The sequence below is a fragment of the Mustela erminea genome, chromosome 8, assembly GCF_009829155.1.
Source record: "Mustela erminea isolate mMusErm1 chromosome 8, mMusErm1.Pri, whole genome shotgun sequence".
Classification (NCBI taxonomy): Eukaryota; Metazoa; Chordata; class Mammalia; order Carnivora; family Mustelidae; genus Mustela; species Mustela erminea.
Genome location: NC_045621.1, coordinates 82,751,650 through 82,766,190, shown reverse-complemented (window position 1 = coordinate 82,766,190; position 14,541 = coordinate 82,751,650). Strand labels below are relative to the sequence as shown.

The following is a 14,541-nucleotide window of genomic DNA, read 5'->3' as shown; positions in this document are numbered from 1 at the left end:
AAAACCCATGGCATCCAATGTACTCATGTCACAGAAATAGGCGTCTATGTTGGCTTGGTAATTTCAAGGCCACATAATAATCAGCCAAAAGGTAGAGATATTATGATTACAGTAAAAATTTAGTCACATTATAGAAGACAGCTAAAAGAAACAAAATGATGGCCATGGTGTTATAGAAGATGGCATGAAATGGAAAAACACGAAAAACAAGCTTAAACTCGGTCTTGCTAGTGTGAAATATCAATATGCATTTTTAACAAAACATTGTAAAGGCCTTTTAATTATAATACTATATGCAGAGATTGGTTATGGTACTCTATTTGAAAATTAAGTGCATGTATTGGGAATACAACTTGACTGTAAGTATGCAGAGCCTTAAAAGTTGTGTTTATACCCAGTAATTCTACTTTTAAGTATCCCTCATGAAGAAATAATCTCGGGTTCGGACACTCTTAAAACTACAAGGTTCACCACACTATTACTTCTAATACTGAAGAAAGTTGGAATTGCCTAAATATCAAAAAATAGGTGAATTACAGTGCATATATTCCACAAACCATTAAGTCATCATTAAGCATGTTGATTTTGAAGAATTTTAAATACCATACTGCTTGTTAATATAGACCATAAAATTATTACATGGTATACAATCCCAATCATGTTTGTGTATGTTTATAAGGAAATGTGTCCCTATGTTTTTGTTCATATATATTTCATGTAAATATATATATATTTATATGCATAGATAGAAAACAGATATAGATGAAAAAAATTTACATAAGGTACAGAAAAAGACTAAAAGGAAATTGAACAGAACTTCATCAAAGCATTGTACTTTTTTTTTTTAAAAAAAAAGTTTTTATTTAAATTCCAGCTAGTTAACATACAGTATAAGATTAGTTTCAGTTGTACAATATAGTGATTCAATACTTCTGTGTGACCCCTGGTGCTCATCAAGTGCCCTCCTTACTCCCCATCACCTGTTTCACCCATCCCCCAACCCATCTTCCCTTTGGTAACCATCAGTTTCGTTTCCTATAGTTAAGAGTCTGTTTCTTGGTTTGCCTCTCTCTCTCTTTTTCCTTTGCTCGTTTGTTTTAAAACATAGTACTTTGTGTGACTCTTACTTTATTTATTTTGAATGAAATTTCCTACAATGAACCTTTTTATATATTGCTCTTCACAGTCATAAACATATGGTAAGTTGTTCCTTTATATTGGTCTGTATTTCATTTTAGATAAAAGACATACCTTGGACTTTGGAGCCATGTAGCTTTGTACTAAAGTACTATTTTGTCCCTTTTACCAGCGCTATGATCATGGGCGGATTATTTATCTTCTCTGAGATAAATTTGCCTCATGAGTAAAATGGAGATAATATCACCCCGAAGAGTTTTGAAGATTAAATAAGAACAGGAAAATATAACATCCATCATGATACCTAAAAATGGTTTAAAGATTCAACAAATGACAGCTTTTATAATATTATTCTCTGTAACCTTGCCCCACAACTCTACTACTCTACTAGATATACTTTTCAAATGTATTCATTCAGGTTTATAATGAAGTTCAGGGGACCCTGGGTGAATCTGTCAATTAAGTGCCTGCCTTGGGCTCAGATCATGGTCCCAGGATTCTGGAATAGAGCCCCATATCAGGGTCCCTGCTCAGCGGCGAATCTGCTTCTCCCTCTCCCTCTGCACCCTCCAACTCATGCTCTCTCTCTCAAATAAATAAAAATGTTAAAAAAAATAATGTTTTATTAGCACCTTATCCCAGGCAGTATATTCCTCCAGGATTATAAGGGACTTGACTCTAGCGTGAGGGAAAAAAAATCTATTTAGAACAACATTGTATATACAACTAAGTCCCAGCAATTTCCCCTGGCAATTCATTTCAGCCCTGTAATTACCTTCCTCCATATCTGAGGAGGCTATTTTTTTATGGTTTTATTTATTTATGAGAGAGAGAGAGAGAGTTGTACACAAGCAGTGGGGAGCAACAGAGGGAAAGGGAGAAACAGATTCTGCCGAGCAGGCAGCCTGACATGGGGCTCTATCCCAGGACCCCAGGATCATGACCTGAGTGGAAGGCAGACCCTTAACCGACTGAGCCACCCAGGTGACCCCCATATCTGAGAAATTTTAAGATCAGGCTACATTAGTCCCTCCTTATCCACAAGGGATACGGGTTCCAAGACCCCCAATGAATGCATGAAACTGTGGATCGTACCAAATCCTGTATATACTATGTTTTTTTTTTCCTGTGTACTTATGCGCCCATAGATATACACATACCTATGACAAACTTTAAGTTATAGACTAAGCACAGTAAGAAATTAACAACAATAAATAATAATAAAATAGAATTATTAAAATATACCACCGTAAAAGTCATGGTTTCTTTCTTTCTCTCTTGAAATACCTTACTGACCTGTAGTCACCCTCCTCCTTGGGAGGATGGGAGATGATAAAATGCCTACGTGATCAGATGAAGTGTGGTAAATGACAGGCATTATGACCTAGCGCTAGGCTGCTGCTGACCTTCTAACAATACAACAGGAAGATCATCTACCCCTGGAGCACAGTTGACCACAGGTAACTGAAACTTTGTATAAGGAGTGGGGGAACTACTGTACTTATAAGTCTAACTCTATTGTCAAATTGCATAATGTCCTATACTCCCATATTCTGTAAGATTACCTTCATATGCCATAACTTGACCTCCATGCTAAAAATATAATCCCCTTCATCTTTATTTTTTGGACATTTATTTGCTCTTTATATAATTCTGGGCATATGTTGAGTTAAGCAACTTGATCAACACACAGAGTCCCAGTTGCACTCTCCCAGAAGTAATACATCCAACCTACTGGTTCACTGCAAAAAAGAAATGTGCATATAAAGACTAAAGAAAATTCAGCTGTAAATAAATATTCGGCAAAAAAAAAAAAAAGAACCCCTCTGACACACCTTGTTTCACCTGGGAAAGTGGAGACTACAGCCTGTTAGCCTGAGAAGTTTTGGTATATAGAGGTATTGTTTACCCTGGCCCAAGAAGGGGAGGGGTAGAAGAAGAGAAGGAATTGGAGGAGGAAAGGAAGAGAAACAAAGAGACACAAAGAGAGAGAGAGACAAAGAGGGAAAATTTAATATGTAATAAGATAAAAAACTCTCATCAGAAAAGAAAAAAAATATTTTTTTCAGTGACAGGGCTCTTTAAATATGGATAGAAACACTAGGAAAGCTGTGGATTCTTCTTAATTTGGAGAAGTTGGAGATGGTAGAAAATTTGGAGACCGATTTTTATCTTCCTAAGCTGATGACAGTGACCGAAGTGAGGTCCATTGATTCCGGAGATCATACTTATTTTATTATTCTACTTTAATCCTCTTCTTTGAAGATTATGTGCAAAAAATCACCTTCATGGTAGAGATATTTTTGGATTTCTGAACTGAGGTCAATATGAGAGAAAGAAAAACAGGCTATTCTATGCAACAATTACCATTTACAATACACTCTGAGTCTCTCAATAAATATTTTTTGAGCATCTACTCTGTCCCATGCTCTCTTTCATGGTTGGGAATATAAGAGTGAAAAAGACCTGCAAGTCTTTGATCTCAGGATGGCATATTTTAAATAGTCTTAAGGCCAGGATAACACAGTCACATTTGCCATATAGATTACCCTCAAATAAAGTGGCTAGGAATTTTCAGTATGCTTTATGTCCTGAAAATAAAGGGATGAATGGATGGATGATAGATCTATGGATGGATGGATATAGACAGTCCTAATTATTTGTGGATTCTATATTTCCAAATTCTATATTTCCAAAAAATACAAAAATGTATTTGTTACCCCAAAACTAATACTTGAGGTGGTTTCACAGTTATTCATGGACATACTGAAAGCAGCAAAAAAAAATTGAGTCACCCAACATACATGTCCCCAGCTGTAGTTGAAGAAGGCAGTGCTCTACCTGTACTATAGACAGATCTTTTTGCACTCTACTTTGCGGCACATTTTTTATATTTTTGTGCTTTTCATTGATGATTTCAATGTTTTAAATAGCCCCCAAGCATAGTGGTTAAGTGCTGTCTATCATTCCTAAGTGCAAGAAGGCTGTGATGTGCCTCACGAAGAAAATACGTGTATTAAACAAGCTTCATCCAGGCATGAGTTATAGTGCTGCTGCCTGTGAGTTCCAATGTCAGGAAATCAACAATACATATTAAATGAGGGGTCCTTAAACAGAAACACACATTGAAACAAGATATGTAATAATGAGTTGGTGAACATGGAACCCAACCTGGCATTTCCCCTAAAAGCAATGGATCTGCATTCACTAATTCAGCATTCACAGCAACTATACAGAACTTAACTACCATGTATGATGAGAATTCACCATAGATGATAAACAGACAGATAGATGAGTGGTTTTTAGTAGCCTGAGAGAGATGATATACAATGAGATAAAGATACATGGTTTTTGTTCTGTGGTGAAATGTCTTTCTTCTTTAAAGTCTGCCTTGAATTCTTCTGGGCCAATCAGCTCTAGTTAGGAGGCTGAGTGTCCTGAAGGAATATTCTAAAAAAGAAGGTCTGATCCTCAAATTTCTCCGTGTGTGCCAGCTGTTGGCCTTTCCTGCCTGCCCCATCAGAAAGGAATACTTTCCCAGGCATGTGTTTGATTTCAACACTCAATTATTTTCTTCAACCTCACCCACATGCTAGTACATGTCCAATAAAGTGTTGAATTTTTTCTCTTTACCTGTAAACAGTACAAATCCTACTCCCACATAAACAGTATCTGCTGCAAAATCATGTAGCACCCACATATTTGTTTAATGAAACAAGGCCCAAATGGAAAAGTTACAATCTCATTTAAAGTTTAGATGCCTGGGGATAGTTTTGATCATGTCTAGAGGTAGATAATTGTGGGAAACAGAAGAAATGAAAGACAAATATTGGCAGCGGCTGAAAGAAAAGGAAAAGGCTGTATTCAAATTTGTGAACAACAGTAATAAGTGGCATGATGGAAAAAAAGCAAGGGATTTCATGAGTATTTCATGTCCAGGTATATATTTCCCTCAACTGCCAGGAGCCTTCTGACTTCCACAAGGACAACTGCATATGAAAGGAATAGAAAGTATTTATTATTGCAAAGCATTCAACAACAGCCTTGCATTTACAAATTCAACTGGAAGTCCTAAAAATCTTAGGACTTCTAGGTAGATAAAGAACATTCTATGAAATCTTGATATTGGTAGCTGGATAATGCCACAAGGTAAAAACAAGGGGAAAAAAAAGATGTTTTGGAGATGTGCTCAGTCGTAAAGACAGTGACACCACATTCTACAAACTTAAAGTCATGGAGAAGCCAACACTTGGGAAATGGATGAAGTAAGTACAAGGACTAATCACAAGGATCTCTTTTTGGTTTTGTTTTGTTTTTCAAGATTAAAAAAAAATAGAAATTATATAATTGAGCCTAAATGTTTATGTAGTTTAGAAGATGACTTATTGCAACATTTTGACTGGTGTTTACAAGAAACCTTTCAATTTACTTACTCTCGTTGAAGGCTCTAAAAAATCCAAAATGTACTTGAATGGGGAATAACTTCTTGGAATCATCTTCTGACCATATTTGGCTTTAGCTAAAATTACACACTTCTATTATTCTTGTTTTCGCATCTGGTGTGTGTATATCTGACGGACACTGGTGATTTTCCTCTTGGAAAAGGCCCTCTAAATATCCACTCGAATTTCAATACTCAGTGATGAGGAAGAACATCACAGAAAAGCCAGTCACAGGAGGAGCAAGGATTTCAGGTCCCGTAAGTGAAGCTGGACAGGGCGAAGATCTGGGAGAGATAAATCAACAAAGACCATGGATATAAGAAGTCAGTGTCAGGGACATCGGCCATGCTGCTTGGTTAAGTTGGCCAAACTACAGGCTCTGGACTGATGAAGCGCCATCCCTTTTTCATTCCTGACTATGTCTATGACAACCTGGCCCCCACCCTAGTGATGTTAGGGTGCTAACAAACCAATGTGCCCAACTCCTGTAAAGCCCTTTACTTTACTGTTTCATTACCAAAACCCTCCTTACTCTCCCTAGTATATCACTATCAGCCCTGTGCTCACTTTATCAGTCTTTATCACTCTACAGCTTAATTATAGGATGTAGTAGCTCAGAGTATGAGTTCTGGAGTCAGACTTCTGTTCAGGTCCTGCCTTTACTACTTTATACCACTGTGGCCTTGGATAAGTTACTTTTCTCATCCATGAAGGGTGGTGGTCTATGAACAGTTGTGGGCTTTTTAGTTTAGTTTTGTTTTGTCATTTCTTATTTTTTTTTTATTTTTTAGCTGATTAAAAGCTAATCATTATTTGTAACTTTACTTATATCTGGAGAATCTCTACATTTAGGAATCTTAACGCAAGGCACAGACAGCCTCCTGGTATGGAAACTGGAAAAGTGGCACATTCATCATGCCAGGCTACCTTGCAGCTAAGGTGCAGTCACATGGTCAAACCTAGCTAATCAGACTCACCCCCTCGGCACTGTGACTCAAAGAAGAAGGGCTGGTAGAGAATCATTCCAGGGCTTGGTGGCACAACTCTGACAAGAAGATCCACTTTCTCAGGCAGCAGAGACAAAGGGCCAGTGGGGACATTAGAGTGGTCAACATCAGCAGTGAAAGTTGAGACATCTGGAGTTTAGTGGTGTCAGTTCTGAGATATAATTTTGGTTGAGGTGAAAAGCAGTTTCTTAACAGAAATACATTAAGACTAGAAGGAAAACAGAAATAGAGCAAGAAAAACAGAAATGATCAAGTCAGTCCTCTCTTTAAAAAAAAAAAAAAAAAAAACAACTTTAAAAGCCTTCTATCCTATAGAATAATGTGCAATTAGCTTGACCATAAATTTCTTCAGCATCTGGTCAACCTGAAACTTTCCAAACTGAAATCCTAGGGCTAGATCCATACAACTTAGTCTCAAACCACAACAGACTCCTCTCCAGGTTGCAAACATAAGCATTCACATTCATGCCTTTATCACCTACTTCCACTCACCTTTAAGGGCCCTTCTCAACAATATCTTCCCTGGTACAGGCTTTTCTACCTCCTTTACCAAGGTAGAATCAATTGTTCCCTTCCTTGCTATTTCCCTAGTCCTCCATAAGTGCCTAATGTAAGCATTTAACACAGGAAATTGTGATTTGCATGCCTGCCCTAGAGTACATTAGTTTTTAAGTTTTCTTATTCCTAGAATCTAGCACCCTGCCTGTCAGTTGATGGGTAGTCAACAAATAACTAAGTGTAAGTATGAAGTACAAGCATCTAGTTTGAAAAGAAACCAACGAGAAAAAAAAATATTTAATAATTAAAGCTTAGTTTGGACCTAGTCAGGAAATACACTTGTTTCTAGATCTAATAGGAAAAGCAAACAAATGCAATTTTTCTTTCTTTTTTTTTTTTTTTTTACATACAACTTGCTGATGGGGGAATCCCATAAATTCAGGCACCTAACTGGAAGCAGAATTAAGTGAACAGACACTGACATTCCAATAAACATTTTTCTCCAACAAACATGTGAACGGTCCTCTTCAGACCACAAAGTATGTTAAGATAGGAGGCAAAACTAAGTGAAATTTAAGATAAGCTTATTTGTGTTACTCTTTTACTTTAGTCGGGAAGCATGAGAATTTTTGTAGAGGAGTTCTAAAGACGTTTTGTAATACATAATGCAAATAAGGATATAGGGCAGTTGAAAAAGGAAGACCCTACTATAGGCAGATGAAGCCAAAATCCTGTGTAGAAAGACGTGTCCAACGTACTCACTGTCTTCATCAAGTCTTCAGATCCATAGACCTCTCCATTTCTCTCTATTCATTAAGGCCCTACATCCTCACATCCTTTCTTACCCAGATAAAAATCATTGATCTATCATTGAATTTACTCCTTGGCAAATATATGCAACCCCCCTGCCACATCTATAACCCCTGCTGAGCAAAATCCCAACTCTGCTAACTATGGCATTTTGGCAGGACTCACTCTTGTTCTATCTCCCCATTCCCACCTTCTCAGACAGGCTGCCCCATCACAAATCCCTCTCTCCTACGTCCTCAGACACTGCCTCTTCCTTTTTCATTCCCTGTCAGTACTCAAACATACTCTAATATACCCCATCTTCTCTCTGCTTCCCTTCACAGCCAATCTTTCCCTAAAAGATTTTCTACACATGCATATCTAATTCCTCACTGCCCATTTACTATAATATAAATCCCACCTCTACTTCTTTTTTTTTTTTTTAACCTATAATGTATGATTTGTTTCAGGGGTACAGGTCTGTGATTCATCAGTCTTAACACAATTCACAGCACTCACCATAGCATATACCCTCCTCACTGTCCATCACCCAGCCACCCTATCCTTCTCATCCCTTTCCCTTCCGGCAACCTTCAGTTTGTTTCCTGAGATTAAGAGTCTCTTATTTGTCTCCCTCTCTGGTTTTGTCTCGTTTCATTCTTCCTAAAGACACCAATTAAGTTCTCATCTTACTAAACTACCAACCACATCCGACCAAACTGACCTCTCTTTTCTTATTTAAACACTCTTTTTGATGGAGCACCTGGGTGGCTCAGTGGGTTAAGCCACTGCCTTCGGCTTAGGCCATGATCTCAGGGTCCTGGGATCGAGTCCTGCATTGGTCTCTCTGCTCAGCGGGGAGCCTACTTCCCCCTCTCTCTCTGCCTGCCTCTCTGCCTACTTGTGATCTCTCTCTGTGTCAAATAAATAAATAAAATCTTTTAAAATAAATAAATAAATAAATAAACAAACCCTCTCTTTGAGCCCTTCTATGACACTGTATTCTCCTGAATATCTTCTTACTTCATCTACTTATTTCTTCTAGACAACAGGACCACGTCTCTGTGGCCTTTAGATTTTAGAGTTTCAGGGTTCAGTCCTGGGGCTTCTTCCTTTCTTTACTTACTATAGACTATTTATTAATGTCATCTTATATACTCATTAGTAATGTCTTATACACTCATTAGTAATATATGCTCATATACTTATATATATAAAATATATATATACTTATATAATATATATTATATAAATATATATAAGTATATATATATATACATTCATATAGATGCTTTAAGTGACATCTATATATACTGATCAATTTTCAACCTCTAACTCTAAACAGAGACCCTTTTATCTAACTAAATCTTTAACATTACCACTGTAATATCTCGAATACATATCAACCATAATATATTAAAATTAAATTTTGATTTCCCTCTCAATTGTTCTAACTCCAACTTTCCCTATTTCAGCAAATTACATCTTTTCTCCCCTCCTAATTGCACTAGCCAAAAATCTGGAAGTCGTACTTGTCACTTCCTTCTTTCTCATTCTCTTCTCCAAGGCATTTCCAAGTCCTGTCTACCTTAGTGACAAAATATACCTGAATCTACTAACTCCTGTCCATCTTCATGCTACCCCTGGAGTCCAAGCTGCTGTGATCTTGCCCTGGGCTAATGCAGTGATAGTCCTTTTCCCATTTTTCTTCCTCTAGTTGATTTCCCACACAAAACCCAAAGTGATCCTCACTACTTAAATCCAGTTGTGTAGTTCCCTTGCTTAAAAACTTGCAATGCCTTGTCATTTTTGTTAAGATAAAATCCAAAGTCCTTCAAACAGACCACACACCTTGTATCATCTGGCCCCTTCCCATAGCTCTAGCCTTACCCCATCACCCGCGCTCACACACGCGTAACACACTCCAGCCACTCTGGTCACCTTTTCCTTCCTCTAATGCTCTCAGTTCTCCTCCCTGGGGCCTTCAGATTTGTGCTTCTATCTGCCTGGAACAATCTTTTCTCTAAGTTACTCCTCAGCTAATTACTACTCATCCTTCAAATCATCTTCGTGTCATTCCCAGAAAGGTTTTTTCCCAACTTCCCAAACTAACATCAATTATAATCTTCAAAGATTGTACTTTCCAATTTTCCACAGCAGTTCTTACATCAACTTGAAATTACATAATTTTACATAGTCTGTTTCTCAAGTAGATCATAAGTTCTACAAGGACAGGAAATGTGTCCATTTTGTCCACTGCTACGTTCTCAACACTGATAAACATTTGTCGATGGATGGGAAATGAGCATTTTTTAAAAGCTGTGTTTGGCTGTCCTCATCTGATTTAGGAGGGCAGGAAATTGCTGATGTCCAAAGAAGGCAGAGTTGACTACTTATCATTAAAACACAGAAGGACAACACACAGAGCAGGGGATGAGACCAAGATACTGTGGAATAAAATCCCAGCTCAATTGTCTGAATGACTGACATGGAAACAAGGGGTCAGAATACGAGATTAGAGCTGGTTAAAGTTACACATTCTATTAGATGGAGTTGTAGCTATTCATTTTAATTTCTGCCTCTCATGTCTCTCTTGCTATTGCTCATGGTTTTAAAGATTCTATTAAACCACCAGACTGAAAGCTTTAAGTGCCTTTACAAAAGTATATACTTTTGTACATTTGGCATAAAAGTATTAGGTTTACTGCCTCATTTCACTGAGCTATACACTGGTTCCTCAGTCCAGAAGTGCAAACAAGAACACTTTGCTTTTGATTTTACGACTCATCTTGTTACAGACATGAAATAATGAGGCTGAAAGAGATGCTAGATAGATGGGGTGGGGCGAGTCCACCCCATCTGTGGTAATAGTGTTGAGAATCTCTAGTAAAATGAAATAATAAACAAATTTCATACCACTCTTGGATCAGTCCAGATCTAGGGATTAAAAAGTAATATTCCAGAAATCCTATCAATGATCATGGGAATTACATGAACCAAAAATCAAGAATCCTCAACCTACCACTGCTTCCCTGCAAAGAATAAAGGTCAGAACCTAAAAACCATAAAACGTTTGTTTCACTTTCTTGTTTCCAGATGCTTTCTCATTCTGAATCTGAAAAAACTATGTTAAAGGTTCTTCCTTTAGCCTGTTGGGTATTTCCTAAGCATAATTTTCTTCTGTTCTGCAGAATACTTAAGCCAAATAAATTAAGAGTGAAGTGGATATTAACTCCTTAGCTACCCTGGTGACTGAATCTAAATTTACATCACAGCCTTCAAAATATGCCTTAAATATACTGTCTTCCCTGCTAAATGGGAGGTCAGATACCATTCCACTCAAGCACCTAGTTTAACAGGATTTGGCTCTTTATCTGAAGGGTAATAAAACTTAAATCAATCAGCATATTCAATATAAGATTTGATAATGAGGGTTGTTAAGCAAGAAAAATTGAGTTTCAAACTTTGCTATTCTTAAACCTCTCTGGATCTTTAATGATTTGAGGTTTTGGTTTGCCTTCGGTCATTTTCGAATGTTAATCATAGTCATAAAATATAGTCAGAGGATAGCAGGTATAGGAGATTAAACATGTTTTCCACTAATCTCAAATCATGATCTGACAGTTTCTTGAACAAAGCCCCAATAAGTACTTCATTGGCATTTACCTTTTTCTCCTAAAGATAGATTATACGAAAATTGCAATCTGCTAAATTAAGGCCTTTATGCTTTAAGAACAAACAAGATGTTCCTAGGCAAAAATCCTGTGGAGCGAGGGAACTTCTAACAATCTTTTGCTTTTTCTAGTAATCTTTTGCTGCATTAAAACCAGCCCAAGAGCTCACCCGCAGTGTGATTTGTTCAACAGCAGACATGCAGTTGTTAGAAAGAGGAGTGGGCTTCAGATTCAGAAAGAAACTGAAGCATCTGCTCAGACCAGTACGATCTCTGCTTTCTGAGTCAAAGTGTTTCCAGGAAGTATTTTTTATACTGTAAGTACTGTAATATTGTCATAAGTTGATACGCAGCTTGAGAAACCACACATTTTCACATCTAAACCCCAATAAGCCAGGACATTACTCTTCAAACATTGTACATTTTTTCTTTGTACCCTAACTACTTCCCCAGCTTGGGACACAAAAACCTGATCTGAAAGGCTTATTTTCATCCTCAGAGCGGAGTGCATGAGAACAAGCAATTTTTAAAATCAGCAGAAGTGATGCAAAAAATAAATAAATAAATAAAAGTAAATTAATAAGGAAATAGGCTATGGAAAATAAAGCCAGCAATAGGGAAAATCATGACCCTTGGAACCGGACTTACTCTTGGGCCCAAATAACCTACCCGTACACTCTGACAGACACCAACCAGCCATCCAAGCACAGGGGCGGGGAGGGCTCTGCTTTCCAAGGTCTTTGTGAAATAGAATCTGCACTGCCTCACTGGTAACATCGTTCAACCTTTCACCTTTGAGGACCCAAAGAAGCTAATGCCAAGAGCCTCCCTGTGCTCTCTCCTCACCTGGCAGGCCCTGCAGCATTCTAGATCAGCTTTCAAGAGGCTCCTGGGAAGCTGAGCTCCAGCCATTCTCTTCATTCCTCTGGGCGCATGTCTGGGTTGTCAGAGAGTTGGAGCCCACACGAGCAAAATCCCACACCCTGAAGAACTGCTCCATCTTGACCAGGACCCAGGACCCAGTCAGAATCAGAACTGGCCTCTCATTTTAATAGGACGAAATCACAATCTAGAAAGGATGTGTTACTTAACCAATGTCACACTGCCAAGGAGGACTTGTGTTGGGAAATGAAATGACTGTTTGATCCTAACCGTCTCTTTTTCCTTTCCTTTCCTTTCTTTTTCCTCTACTGCCATCCCTCAACCAAACCCACCAGCTAGAAAAAGCCTGACTCATGCAGCTTTATATTTTGCTAGCTTACTTGTCTAAAACTTGTGTTAATATGACATGAGTTGAGAAGCAGAGTAGCCACAGAGGAAGGCAGCAGTCTGCAACAGGATACAATTTGAAAGAAGTCACTTCTCCTTGTAAGATGGTCCAGCCACCAGCTCTCTGTTTCTCCATGTTTCCCAACCATTTTGGCAGAGTGTCATCTCTCCAGCCTCTAGAGTTACATATGGTGTAAGATCTCACTGTGTAAACTGACAGCAGAGCCACTCCAAGTTCTCCCCCATAGAAAGGGACTGGTAGGATCCCCCGTGTCAGAAAAACAGAAAGAATTTGTATTGCAAATAGCAAAGTTTTCACCAGGAACAAAAGGTTCCTCTTTCTAAGTAAAGGTCCCTAATCATTTTGTGCATAAACCCCTTTGCAGTCAGATAAGGTCTATGATGCTTTCTAACAATAATGTTTCTTAAAGCATAAAAAAAAAAAATAAAAATAAAAGGAACACAAAAGAAACCAGTTATATTTAAACACTAATATCAAAATGTTTTAAAAAAACTAATTATTGATATAACAACAAATTCTTTATTAATGTATGAAATAACAAGATCTATTTGTGGATCTAATTATCATATTTTCAAAGTAGCATTGAATGTAAACAGTATTTTAGGATATATGAAACAAATGTAATGTGATACAAAAATATCTGCAGTTTCTAATAATGACTAAGCCACAGGTACCTGAATACCATTGTAAGTAGGTGCCTATATTCATAATGAAAGAAAATGTTAAATTTCATTAGAAATTAGGGAAAATCAAGGTGTTCTCTCCTTTCAATCCAAGTCCACAGGATGTCTGAATTCTACCCATGAACCCCAGGTAAAGAAACCTTGCTTTAAAGAATCATTATGACTTACTGATGGCCATTTGCACTGCCTAATGAGTACATACCACGTACACTCGAGCATACTCAGTTTAACATTTCTTAATGTCATTACCTTTAAATTGAAGGTTATCCAGGAGCCAGTAGGAATTAGATTACTCTGCCATCACTTTCACTAGACCAAGAGCTAATATATTCTCATTAGCTCAATTAGCTCAGAAGCATTATTTCCCAGAGTGAGATCATTGCACCAGTAAATATTGATTATTCACATGGATTATAGCAGGTCTTAGGTGCAAGTCTCTCTCTGGGGCTTATATGCAGGCCTACAACTCAGCTGAGAATGTGGTGGTAAAACACTGATTAAATGAGTTTAGGGGTCTCCATTTATCATAGGGAAGTAAAGAACAATCCCCTACCCAGGAAGTGGGGACCAGCTGCTGCCTGCCTCCATGTTATAGAGGAGTTAGACAAAACCACAATGCTGACAGAAATTCAACTTGGTTCATGAAATTCACATTGCTTTCTTTGTGTTTACTAATACTCCTATTCCATTCTGCTCTTCTTGTCTCTAAGCGTCAGTCGATAATAAATGCATTCTTCATGAAATACTATCTCTAAATCATTCTCTCTCTTTCCCTTGCATGTATTTTCTACACACCTAAATTATAGGTCATGTTTAAGGCAGAATACACACTTACTTGCCAAAGCACTGAGCACGACCCAGCTCTGAGCACATTATAGAGATTTTTATAAATGCTGGCCTACTGACCAGAGGAAATGGAAATACTAAAAAAGATGGGCGCAAATATATTAACTTCTTTGGTGACCAACTCTTTGTTTTCATGGGTGTTCTGTTTCTGAAAAAAGTACGAAAACACATCAGA

At 37.7% G+C, this 14,541-nt stretch overlaps 1 long non-coding RNA gene across 1 annotated transcript; it reads right to left on the bottom strand.

Moving 5' to 3' along the window:
• Positions 1-1,073: 1,073 nt before the first annotated feature.
• On the bottom strand, positions 1,074-11,819 carry LOC116597887. Its single transcript, XR_004288829.1, has 5 exons — positions 11,717-11,819; positions 6,557-6,794; positions 5,571-5,846; positions 2,703-2,879; positions 1,074-1,441 (listed from the first exon to the last, which is right to left on the bottom strand). It is a non-coding gene; the product is annotated as an uncharacterized LOC116597887 (long non-coding RNA).
• Between the last annotated feature and the right edge of the window lie 2,722 nt (positions 11,820-14,541).